Genomic DNA, 12,123 nt, shown 5'->3' with positions numbered 1-12,123 from the left:
CGGGACGGCGACTGCATGGAGGTGGTCTCTTTGCCGAACGACCAATACGCTGCTTCCGTTTGACATCCACACATCGGTGGCACCATTTGTGGTGGTGCGCATCTCTTAGGGACTGCTCCAACGAGATAAGCGGTCGCGTGCTCTTCTTAGATAGGGATTCTGGACGCACCCCCATACGGTGAGAGAACACATGATGCATCAAGAAACATTGTCGAATACGATAGTTTTGATGGTCTGGACGCTATGCTGTGGGAAGATAACGTTAAATGGGCGAACTGACCTCCTAATCTTTCAGTTCCGTGCACTTACTACACTGTATTTATCCCATGTGCGTCTTTGTAGGAGTTGTTTTCGGCCCTGACTTAATTTTTGTGGATGGCACTGAGCGACAGCATCGATCAGCACAGGTGGAGTAGCTTGGAGGAGCTCTTGGAAGGAAAGGATATTCGGTGAATGGACTGTTCTGCCCGTTCCACAGACTTCAATCCCATCGAGAACGTGTGGAATGCGTTGGGAAGACGTATTGCAACACGTCCATTGCACCAGCTTTCATCCAGCAGTTGTCAATCGCGCTGGTGGAGGATTGGGACGTCCTGCCATGAAGACTCTGTACCAACTTGATGACAGTTCTTTCTGTGCATTTTCCTAGTTTCATCCAGCTATATTACTTGGCAATGCCACGTTGTGCTAAAGCTACTTTCCTCTATAAATTGTGCACTCTAGTGTCTTTTTGATAGTGTGTAAAATGGAGCTGGACGTGGATATGAGCTCGGTATTCACCTAGTGGGATGTGGGAAACCGCCTAAAAATAACGTCCAGGATGGGCACCCCATCATCACTCGTCGTTATTTCACGAAGCAGATTCGTTGCACCTTATGCTTTCCTCCCCGAACCGTGGAGGAGATCATTGGAATAGCAGAAAGTTCCACGGGACTGGAAGAAGGTCCAGGTCACAGCAATCTATAAAAAGAATTGTGGAACATATTTTGTGTTAAGACATAATGACCTTTCTAGACACTGAGAAGATCATCTGCAGAAACCAGGTTGGTTTTAGGAAACAGCGGTCATGCGAGACACAGCTGGCCCTCTTCGTGCATGATATACAACAGGCTCTAGATACCGGCTTCCAGGTTGATGCCATATTTCTCGACTTTCGAAGGGCGTTCGACTCAGTTCCACACTGTCGCTTTCTGCAAAAAGCTACGGCATATGCGGTTGGATAGAATGTTTTCTAAGAGACAGGGAGCAGTATGTCGTCCGCAACGGGGTGACTTCAATATAAACAAGCGTAACTTCAGGTAAGCCCCAGGGCAGCGTAATAGGTCCTCTGCTTTTTACGATTTACATAAAGGATCTGGTTGATGGTATTGACAGCGGCCTTACACTGTTTGCCGATGATGCTGTAGTCTACAGGAAAGTAGTATCACACGTAAATTGTGAACAAATCAATGAGGATTTGCAGAAAATAAAAAAATGGTTCAAATGGCTTTGAGCACTATGGGACTTAATTTCTGAGGTCATCAGTCCCCTAGAACAACTTAAACCTAACTAACCTAAGGACATCACACACATCCATGCCCGATGCAGGATTCGAACCTGCGACCGTAGCGGTCGCGCGGTTCCAGACTGTAGCGCCTAGAACCGCTCGGCCACTCCGGCAGCTGCAGAAAATAAATGCGTGGTGTAATGACTGGCAGTTATCTCTCAATATTAGTAAGTATAACATACTGCGTATAACAAGGCGAAAATCCCCATTAATGTAAGAGTACAAAACAAATGCCCAGTCTTTGGAAGCCGTAACGTCCGTCGAGTATCTGGGTGTGACTATTCGAAATAATCTCAAATGGAATGTTCAGATTATACAAGTAACGGGTAACGCGAACTCTAGATTCCGGTTTATTGGTAGAATCCTGAAGCGATGCAGTCCTTCAACAAAGCAAATAGCTTAAAATAAGTAAGTTCGTCCAGTCTTGGGGTACTGTTCGTCTGTATGGGACCCTTACCAGTTGGGTCTGATTCAAGAGATTGAGAAGGTCCAAAGAAGAGCGGCAAGATTCGTGACTGGTACATTTAGCCATCGCGACAGCGTTACAAATCTCATAGAAAGTTTGAAGTGGGACACACTTGCAGGTAGACGACGCACTAAACGCAAAGGGCTGCTCACTAAATTCCGAAATTCGATCTTCACCGAGGATGTAGAGCATATATTATTACCATCAACTTTCAAATCGCGCAATGATCACTATTCAAAGATAAGGGAAACAAGAGCTCGTACTGAGGCGTTCAGACAGTCGTTTTTCCCTCGCGCGATTCGCGAGTGGAACAGCGGTGGGCGGGGAAATACGACTTTGGCGCGAATTGTGCCTTCCGCCACACATCGCTTGGTGGCAAGCGGAATATAGATGTAGATGTAGATCTGGAAGCAATCCTGTGCGGGTGGATGAGCTTGCTAGAGTAGAACTAACTTACTCGTATAGCATACCGCCCCGTGTGCTAGCTTGCGGGACAGGAAGGTGAATCGAAGCCAGTTCTTGTGGCAATATCTAACAGCTTTGTAGCTAGCTGTATATAATAGTGAAGTGCCAAGTATGTAGGTACGTTAAAAACAATTTCATAAACTCTTTCCTTGGGCATCAAGCATCCCTGTCACACAAGGACGCTCAAGCCAGAAATTGAGAACTGTGCTCGGAAAGTTTAAGTGATAGAGTGATTTGAATGATTAGTATAATTTAATAATAGCCGGTCTAGATCGCAATAAATTTTTATTACTAATTCAGGTTGCCGGTGTCGGTCCATAAGACCACCCCAGACCAAGTATTTAGAAGACGTGAGAAGACGGTGCGCGGAGGCTCCGTGCAATGGCTGTTATTCATCTGGGAACTTGATCTGAGGATGGACTTACAGACCAAAACCGGTAGCCTGAATTACGAATAAAAATTTATTTCGATTTGGACTGATTTTTATAAAAATATTAAGTACGGTAATTGTTGTTCCATACTGATTTGGAAATGATTACGACAACTATATCAATAAATCGTTCTGTTTAAGTAGATAATGTGGGACGGTCGCTTATACTCTTTCGCTTACTGTCTGCCCGGCAGACGAAACTGCAGTAGCTATAGCTCGTGATAATATTGGCCCGCTAGCTCCAGGGCACGTCCGCAAGGGAGGGGCAGCTTGGAATCGATGTTGTAATTGCGCACTGAAGCCTGAATGGGAACAATGCGAGCGGGCTGCATTATTACAGGCGTAAACAAGGAGCGAGCGGCCGGTGGGCGTGATTGGACGGCACTTGTTTGCGCTCTTCCACCTCCCTCCCTGCCGCTGGATGGATCGCGCTTTGGGCTGCGACACCGCTACAGTTTGGTTACCAGCCCTTGGCACTGAGCCTTCGATCACCTCGCAGCCGATATCGAGGTTCTGCCATGTAACTCTCGTCCACATTCCTCGTCCTGTGGAGATAGTCGACACCGCCGTTGGTGAGCACGGAGGTTCCCTGAATCAGACATACAGGGTGATCAAGAAGTCAGTATAAATTTGAAAAGTTAATAAACCACGGAATAATGTAGATAGAGAGGTAAAAATTGACACACATGCTTGGAATGACATGAGGTTTTATTAGAACAAAAAAAAAAAACAAAGTTCACAAAATGTCCGACAGATGGCGCTGGACAGCAAAACTGCTACCGTGACGGTTGAGAGGTACGCCGATATGTTACAGAATCGCATCATCCCCAGCCTGGCCGATAAACACCTGCTGGAACGTACGATGTTTATGCAGGATGGCGCTCCACCCCATATTGCTAGATGCGTGAAAGATCTCCTGCGCGCGACGTTTGGTGGTTCAAATGGCTCTGAGCACTATGCGACTTAACTTCTTAGGTCATCAGTCGCCTAGAATTTAGAACTATTTAAACCTAACTAACCTAAGGACATCACAAACATCCATGCCCGAAGCAGGATTCGAACCTGCGACCGTATCTCTCGCTCGGCTGCAGACTGTAGCGCCTAGAACCGCACGGCCACTCCGGCCAGCCGTTTGGTGGTGATCGTATGCTTGGCCACCACTTTCACTTTCGTCATGCTTGGCCTTCCAGGTCCCCAGACCTCAGTCCGTGCGATTATCGGCTTTGGGGTTACCTGAAGTCGCAAGTGTATCGCGATCGAGCGACATCTCTATGGATGCTGAAAGACAACATCCGACGCCAATGCCTCACCATAACTCCGAACATGCTTTACAGCGCTGTTCACAACATTATTCCTCGACTACAGCTATTGTTGAGGAATGATGGTGGACATATTGAGCATTTCCTGTAAAGAACATCATCTTTGCTTTGTCTTACTTTGTTATGCTAATTATTGCTATTCTGATCAGATGAAGCGCCATGTGTAGGACATTTTTTAAACGTTTGTATTTTTTTGGTTCTAATAAAACCCCATGTCATTCCAAGCATGTGTGTCAATTTGTACCTCTCTATCTACATTATTCCGTGATTTATTCAGTTTTCAAATTTATAGTGACTTTTTGATCACCTGGTATATTCGACCCTCTCTGCCACGTGCTCTACAGATACGCTAACCTGTGACGTGACAACCCTTCAGATATCAACACAGATTTTCTGTGAACGTTTGGTTAGGCATTGTTGGTGATGTCTTGATTGGGCCCCATGTTCTTCCACCTACGTTCAATGGAGCACGTTATCATGATTTCATACGGGATACTCTACCTGTGCTGCTAGAACATGTGCCTTTACAAGTACGACACAACATGTGGTTCATGCACGATGGAGCTCCTGCACATTTCAGTCGAAGTGTTCGTACGCTTCTCAACAACAGATTCGGTGACCGATGGATTGGTAGAGGCGGACCAATTCCATGGCCGCCACGCTCTCCTGACCTCAACCCTCTTGACTTTCATTTATGGGGGCATTTGAAAGCTCTTGTCTACGCAACCCCGGTATCAAATGTAGAGACTCTTCGTGCTCGTATTGTGGACGGCTGTGATACAATACGCCATTCTCCAGGGCTGCATCAGCGCATCAGGGATTCCATGCGACGGAGGGTGGATGCATGTATCCTCGCTAACGGAGGACATTTTGAACATTTCCTGTAACAAATTGTTTGAAGTCACGCTGGTACCTTCTGTTGCTGTGTGTTTCCATTCCATGATTAATGTGATTTGAAGAGAAGTAATAAAATGAGCTCTAACATGGAAAGTAAGCGTTTCCGGACACATGTCACATAACATATTTTCTTTCTTTGTGTGTGAGGAATGTTTCCTGAAAATATGGCCGTACCTTGTAACACCATATATATATATATATATATATATATATATATATATATATATATATATATGAGTGTTTGTGTGTGTGTGTGTGTGTGTGTGTGTGTGTGTGTGTGTGTGTGTGTGATCCCGTATTCAAATTGTTCACAATTAAGCTCACCTGATAAAATAAATACGACAAATTGAGGTCTTCGTGGTAATGCAAATATGAAGATACTGTTTAAAGGATCGTCTTATTTAATTTAATGACTTAACTCAATGGCTTTCTAGTGTGTCCCACAATGTCTGTTATATGCAACGTACGGAGTTGCTACGGTTCAGCAAGGCTTTAATGAGTTAAGACTGTAGGGATGAAAGGGGAAAAGGTTGTTACATACTTCAGAATTGGCGTTCCCTTTGTTCCTTGCCTCGTTTGACCTCTTCCACTCTGCTTACGTTGACTTACAATGCTTCTTTAATTAAGCTTCTCAGAACATGCACACGCACACATGCATACTCCTTCTCTCTCTCTTTTCCACACACACACACACACACACACACGCACACACACACACACACACGCACACACACACACTCATCTCTCTCTCTTTTTCTCCCTCTCTCTATCTATCTATTTAAACAGCAGCTGACGTCAGATAAGTGCCAAGGGAATATTTAAGTACGTGTATCTTTAAAGACCTTCCCTATACAATGTTTGCAGAATTACAGCCATGCCAACGTTGTAGCACTGTTTACATTTTTGTGTGAGAATATTTAAAAATTTTGATTATTCCAGCCCTGTTGATAATGTCAATGAAATCTTGTAACGCATTCGAAACACGTCTGAAATTTTTGAACGTGTACACGTGTGCAGGCATTGACGAGGAGATGTTTTGAAGCCTGCCTTCACCTGAATGGTGACCATGTGGAACACTTGTTACGTGTTCTTCGAGTACTTATCCACAGTGTGGATCCTCGGGGACTCTATAATAAGGTGTTCATGTGCTCAGTCCTGATATGTCGTAACGAGGAAACCATTTGTTCCCTATGTTTGTTAGGATTTTGCTGCTTTCACTGTGCCCTCCTCGCTCCTTTTCGTTTGGGCCTATAATAGCCAAACACCATGCACTTAGGTAATAATGCTGTGCAGATCAACACGTTAAGAGTACCCATAGCACCCACAACCATTCCCGGCAAAGCCGGTGGGGCGCTCTAAGCCACGAACTACTCTTCATGAGACAGACTTATTCTTCATAAGACAGCAAAACTACCCAGAGCCCTTGGAGGCCAACTAAAGGGCTGTCGAACTTAAGTTACCTTCGTAGACTGGCAGCATTAACGATTAAATGGAATTTTTGCAAGATTAGTACATGGAAGAGAAGCGAACTTGCAGGTGAGAGAAAAAGTGTACAGCCATTAGATAATTTCTACTGTGTAAAGGATCAAAAGAAGTTCATCAAGGGTCATCTGGAAGAAAGAAGAGAGCAACAAGAAACATGACGCTTAGAGGAGTTGTATAAAAACGTTGCAAGTTTTTTTGTTTGAATGTATATGATTACTAGCTTCATGAAGATCAAGTTGTCAGAAGTAGATACGGCTAAGTGAAGAGTGCTTTCTTTAAAAAAAAGGAGTTCTACTTGTATCAATCAATAATTGATATGGAAACGAAATGCCTTGATATTTATGACTCTGGTACATTATACATAAGAAAGTGAAATTTGAATTAGAATGAATCCGGAGAAGAAGCAGCTAGAAAATTTGGCGCTAGCGGAAGGAAAGAAGACTGGGATTGGCGTCTCGTAAAGTATAACGTCATCAGAGATAGAGTGCAAACTCTGACCGGCAAGGATGAAGGGAGGGAGGCTTTTGCCGCGCCTTTTCTAACATGAACCATCTCGGCATTGGTCTTCAGTAATTTAGGGGAATCATGGATACGTATAGATGGCCGGACAGGTGCTTGACTTCAGTTAACGACTGCAGTGTCTTATCCACCGACTCGTCGCATTCGATGAATGTACTGCTATCAAACAGTATTAAAAATGAAGTGGATAGATGAAGTACGAAAAGAATCAGCAATGAAAGCAATTGGAGATCAAAGAAATGTTTGGGAAACAGGAAGAAAGGACTACTTATTGGGACAAATGCTACAACCAGGAGTTTTACTACTTCTCGATGCTGGAAGAGGCAGTAGAGTGTAAAATTTATAGCGGCAGACAGAATAGAAAGGATTGTTTAGTGGGACATCTTTTACAACTATCAGTTTTATTACTCTTGGCTCTGGAAGAAGGGGTAAAATTTATAGCGACAGACATAAGCTAGAATATTAAATACCAGCATTTTTGGTCATCAGTCTTATCAATGGTTTGATGCGCACCGCCAAGAATTCATTTCCCTTGCCAACCTCTTCATCCCAAAGTAGCATCTGCTACGTACGTCCTCAGTTACGTGCCCATTGTATTACAATATGTTTTCTTCTACAGTTTTTCCCCTCTACAGCTCCACGTAGTAGCATGGAATTTATTGTTTGACGTCTTAAGAGATTTCCTACCACCCTGTCCCTCCTTTTTGTCAGTGTTTTCCGTATATTTCTTTCCTCGCCGATTCTCCGAATAACTTCCTCATTTCTTATCAGTTCACCTGATTTTCATCATTCTTCTGTAGCACCATATTTCAGATGCTTCGCTTCTCTTCTCTTCCTCTCCGGTTTAGCCGAGATCCTTGTTTCACTACCATACAATGCTGCGTTCCAAACGTTCATTCTCAGAAATTTATTCCTCAAATTAAGGACTATGTTTGATACTAGTAGATTTACATTGGCCAGGAACGCCCTTTCTGCAAGTGCTAGTGTGCATCTTATATCCTTCTTGCCCCGTCCGTCGTGTGTTATTTTGCGGTCTAGGTAACAGAATTCCTTAACTTGATCTACTTCACGGTCACCAATCCTGATGTTAAGGTTCTCGTTGTTCCCATTTCTGCTACTTCTCTTTACTATTTCTTCGATTTTCTGTCAATTCATATTCTATACTCATTAGACTGTTCATTTCATTAAGTAGATTCTGTAATTCTTCTTCACTTACACTGAGGAGAGAAATGTCATCAGCTAATCTTACCGTTGATATCCTTTCAGCTTGAAGCTTTTTTTTATTTCGGTCATTGCTCCTTCGATGTAGAGATTGGGGCGAAGGCAACGTGCCTTTGTCATACACCCTTTCTAATCCGAGCACTACGTTTTTGGTCTTCCACCCTTATCATTCCCTCTTAGATCCTGTACATATTGTATACTCCTCGTCTTTCATTTGTAGCACCACGCCACCACACCGTGCGCGGCAGAGAGTACCCAGAACTACTACTAGTGATTTCCTTTCCTGTTCCGATCGCAAATAGAGCGAGGGAAAAGCCACTGTCTAAATGCCTCCGTACGAGCTCTAATATATATTCGTGGTCCTTACGTTTGCGAAAATACACTACTGGCCATTAAAATTGCTACACCACGAAGATGACGTCATACAGACACGAAATTTAACCGACAGGAAGAGGATGCTGTGATATGCAAATGATTAGCTTTTCAGAGCATTCACAGAAGGTTGTCGCCGGTGGCGACACCTACAACGTGCTGACATGAGGAAGTTACCTGGTGAAACGTTGTTGTGATGCCTCGTATAAGGTGGAGAAATGCGTAGCATCACGTTTCCGACTTCGATAAAGGTCGCATTGTAGCCTATCGCGATTGCGGTTTATCGTATCGCGACATTCCTGTTCGCGTTGGTCGAGATCCAATGACTGTTAGCAGAATACGAAATCGGTGGGTTCAGGAGGGTAATACGGAACGCCATGCTGGATCCCAACGGCTTCGTATGGCTAGCAGTCGAGATGAGAGGCATATTATCCGCATGGTTGTAACGGATCGTGCAGCCACGTCTCGATTCCTGAGTCAACAGATGGGGATGTTTGCAAGACAACAAACATCTGCACGAACAGTTCGACGATGTTGCAGCAGCATGGACTATCAGCTCGAAGACCATGGAAGTTGTTACCGTTGACGCTGCATCACAGACAGGAGCGCCTGCGATGGTGTACTCAACGACGGATCCTAGGTGCACGAATGGCAAAACGTCAATTTTTCCGATTAATCCAGGTTCTGTTTACAGCACCATGATGGTCCCATCCGTGTTTGACGACATCGCGGTGAACGCACATTGGAAGCGTGTATTCTTCATCGCCATATTGACGAATCACTCGGCGTGATGGTATGGGGTGCCACTGGTTGCACGTCTTGGTCACGTCTTGTTCGCATTGACGGCACTTTGAACAGTGGACGTTACATTTCAGATGTGTTATGACCCGTGGCTCTACCCTTCATTCGATCCCTGAGAAACCCTACATTTCAGCAGGATAATGCACGACCGCATGTTGCAGGTCCTGTTCGGGCCTTTCTAGATACAGGAAATGTTCGACTGCTGCCCTGGCCAGCACATTCTCCAGATCTCTCACCAACTGAAAACGTCTGGTCAATGGTGGCCGAGCAACTGGCTCGTCACAATACGCCAGTCACTACTCGTGATGAACTGTGGTATTGTGTTGAAGCTGCATGGGCAGCTGTACCTATAAACGCCATCCAAGCTCTGTTTGTCTCAATGCCCAGGACGTATCAAGGCCATTATTACGGCCAGAGGTGGTTGTTCTGGGTACTGATTTCTCAAGATCTATGCACCCAAATTGCGTGAAAATGTAATCACATGTCAGTTCTAGCATAATATATTTGTCCAATGAATACCTGTTTATCATCTGCATTTCTTCTTGGTGTAGCAATTTTAATGCCCAGTAGTGTAGAATCGTTCTGCGATAAGCTTCAGTTGCCGGTTCGATGGATTCCCATTTGAGTTTTCGATGCGTCTCCGTAATAATAGCGCACTGTCGAGCCTACCTGAAATTCTTCGATGTTTTCCTTCAATCCGACCTAGTGCAAAATCTAAACACTCGAGCAGTAATCAACACTGGATCCCACTACTGTCCTATATGTGGCCTCCTTTACAGATGAACCACACGTTCCTTACATTCTCCCAATAAACTGAAGTCGATCATTTGCCTTTCCTATTACAGTCCTGTTACATATTAAAGCCTTCGCAGTTTCTAGCAGCAGCTTTTGCGTTATGTTCTCTGTAGTGGCACATTAACGACTCTTGGAAATTGTAGCGTCGGATCACTTAGTCGTTTCTCCTGTGACTGTTCCCTTATTCTCTGCGGGAAAACCTAAATCGTGTTTTGCAGTTTCAAGTACTTGTTGTGAACTGGAAATTGCATGTGAAATGTGTACACCGTTAGTGATACGTTACATGTATAATGCATAGGATGTAGATCTGAATGTGAGAGCACGGAGATGAAACCAGTGATTGAAAAGTGTGTTTGAATGATATGGTCAGTACTTCTACGAAACTCCTACACTCCTGGAAATGGAAAAAAGAACACATTGACACCGGTGTGTCAGACCCACCATACTTGCTCCGGACACTGCGAGAGGGCTGTACAAGCAATGATCACACGCACGGCACAGCGGACACACCAGGAACCGCGGTGTTGGCCGTCGAATGGCGCTAGCTGCGCAGCATTTGTGCACCGCCGCCGTCAGTGTCAGCCAGTTTGCCGTGGCATACGGAGCTCCATCGCAGTCTTTAACACTGGTAGCATGCCGCGACAGCGTGGACATGAACCGTATGTGCAGTTGACGGACTTTGAGCGAGGGCGTATAGTGGGCATGCGGGAGGCCGGGTGGACGTACCGCCGAATTGCTCAACACGTGGGGCGTGAGGTCTCCACAGTACATCGATGTTGTCGCCAGTGGTCGGCGGAAGGTGCACGTGCCCGTCGACCTGGGACCGGACCGCAGCGACGCACGGATGCACGCCAAGACCGTAGGATCCTACGCAGTGCCGTAGGGGACCGCACCGCCACTTCCCAGCAAATTATGGACACTGTTGCTCCTGAGGTATCGGCGAGGACCATTCGCAACCGTCTCCATGAAGCTGGGCTACGGTCCCGCACACCGTTAGGCCGTCTTCCGCTCACGCCCCAACATCGTGCAGCCCGCCTCCAGTGGTGTCGCGACAGGCGTGAATGGAGGGACGAATGGAGACGTGTCGTCTTCAGCGATGAGAGTCGCTTCTGCCTTGGTGCCAATGATGGTCGTATGCGTGTTTGGCGCCGTGCAGGTGAGCGCCACAATCAGGACTGCATACGACCGAGGCACACAGGGCCAACACCCGGCATCATGGTGTGGGGAGCGATCTCCTACACTGGCCGTACACCACTGGTGATCGTCGAGGGGACACTGAATAGTGCACGGTACATCCAAAACGTCATCGAACCCATCGTCCTACCATTCCTAGACCGGCAAGGGAACTTGCTGTTCCAACAGGACAATGCACGTCCGCATGTATCCCGTGCCACCCAACGTGCTCTAGAAGGTGTATGTCAACTACCTTGGCCAGCAAGATCTCCGGATCTGTCCCCCATTGAGCATGTTTGGGACTGGATGAAGCGTCGTCTCACGCGGTCTGCACGTCCAGCACGAACGCTGGTCCAACTGAGGCGCCAGGTGGAAATGGCATGGCAAGCCGTTCCACAGGACTACATCCAGCATCTCTACGATCGTCTCCATGGGAGAATAGCAGCCTGCATTGCTGCGAAAGGTGGATATACACTGTACTAGTGCCGACATTGTGCATGCTCTGTTGCCTGTGTCTATGTGCCTGTGGTTCTGTCAGTGTGATCATGTGATGTATCTGACCCCAGGAATGTGTCAATAAAGTTTCCCCTTCCTGGGACAATGAATTCACGGTGTTCTTATTTCAATTTCCAGG

Source organism: Schistocerca nitens, chromosome 1, assembly GCF_023898315.1.
Source record: "Schistocerca nitens isolate TAMUIC-IGC-003100 chromosome 1, iqSchNite1.1, whole genome shotgun sequence".
Classification (NCBI taxonomy): Eukaryota; Metazoa; Arthropoda; class Insecta; order Orthoptera; family Acrididae; genus Schistocerca; species Schistocerca nitens.
Note: the sequence above shows the minus strand (reverse complement) of the source record.